At 31.4% G+C, this 1,381-nt stretch overlaps 1 long non-coding RNA gene across 1 annotated transcript; it reads left to right on the top strand.

Annotated features, from left to right (window-relative positions):
* The first annotated feature begins 991 nt into the window (after positions 1–991).
* LOC109593010 (uncharacterized) lies at positions 992–1,381 on the top strand. The gene is made up of 3 exons (XR_002190686.1): positions 992–1,115; positions 1,186–1,254; positions 1,309–1,381. It is a non-coding gene; the product is annotated as an uncharacterized LOC109593010 (long non-coding RNA).

The raw sequence follows: 1,381 nt of genomic DNA, 5'->3' as shown, positions 1-1,381 counted from the left end.
AATCCAAATTTGATTGGAATCAGTTCAATCTTTCTACACAACATAAGAACATGTATATGTATCAGAAAACATCATAAAAGTAAAGAATTCTGTGCTTTTTATTTTTGACGAAATTTGGCCAAAATCCCTGTGCTATAGCCCATGCTTTTTTCCAAAAAATGGCTCCGAAATCACACCCAATTTTTATTACATTTTCTGATACATATTGACCTACTTATGCTACGTAGAAAGTTTGAGCTGATTCTGACTTCAATTTTTTAAGTTACGGCCATTTAAAAAAAATAAGCCAAAATCTGAAAAATACCCAAGGCTATAGCCCATGGTTTTTTCCAAAAAATTGCTCCAAAATCACCCCTAATTTTTATTACATTTTCTGATACATATAGATGTACTTGTGCTGTGTAGAAAGTTTGAGCTGATTCTGACTTCAACTTTTCAAGTTACGGCCATTTTTTAAAATGAGCCAAAATCTGAAAAATACCCAAGGCTATAGCCCATGGTTTTTTCCAAAAAATTGCTCCAAAATCACCCCTAATTTTTATTACATTTTCTGATACATATAGATGTACTTGTGCTGTGTAGAAAGTTTGAGCTGATTCTGACTTCAACTTTTCAAGTTACGGCCATTTTTTAAAATGAGCCAAAATCTGAAAAATACCCAAGGCTATAGCCCATGGTTTTTTCCAAAAAATGGCTCCAAAATCACCCCGATTTTTATTACATTTTCTGATACATATTGATGTACTTATGCTATGTAGAAAGTTTGAACTGATTCTGACTTCAATTTTTCAAGTTATGGCCATTTTAAGAAAATGCCAAAAATCTGAAAAATACCCAAGGCTATAGCCCGTGGTTTTTTCCAAAAAATGGCTCTGAAATCACCCCCAATTTTTATTACATTTTCTGATACATATTGACCTACTTATGCTACGTAGAAAGTTTGAGCTGATTCCGACTTCAATTTTTAAGTTACGGCCATTTTAAGAAAATGCCAAAATGTATTGTCATGTATTATGGTATTACTGTAGGTTCCTGGATGCTACAGGTCAGGTCTCATGCAAGCTTTCTCAAAACATTTAATTAAGAGACTAAACATAACACAAGAAATACCAGAGGTAAAAGTAAACAAAAATAAACAATAAAAATAAGTAAATATAAACTTATTTATTTATATTTAATAATTAGGAGTCAATAGTTAGAGTGACTCTTTTATCAAGAACAACCAAGCACAGACGAATAGTGAATGAAGATGAAGTAACTACAGAAATTATAATAATAATAATAATAATAATAACTACATCATTTTAGTTGATAAAGGCAATGAAAACAGTTGGATATTTCCGTCTTAGAGTAGTCGACTACAAATACAGGTGCAACAATA

This window comes from Amphimedon queenslandica, unplaced genomic scaffold (assembly GCF_000090795.2).
Source record: "Amphimedon queenslandica unplaced genomic scaffold, v1.1 AMPQUscaffold_3194_Cont24807, whole genome shotgun sequence".
NCBI lineage: Eukaryota > Metazoa > Porifera > Demospongiae > Haplosclerida > Niphatidae > Amphimedon > Amphimedon queenslandica.
The sequence above is the reverse complement of the archived record's forward strand: the minus strand, read 5'-3'. Positions and strand labels throughout refer to the sequence as shown.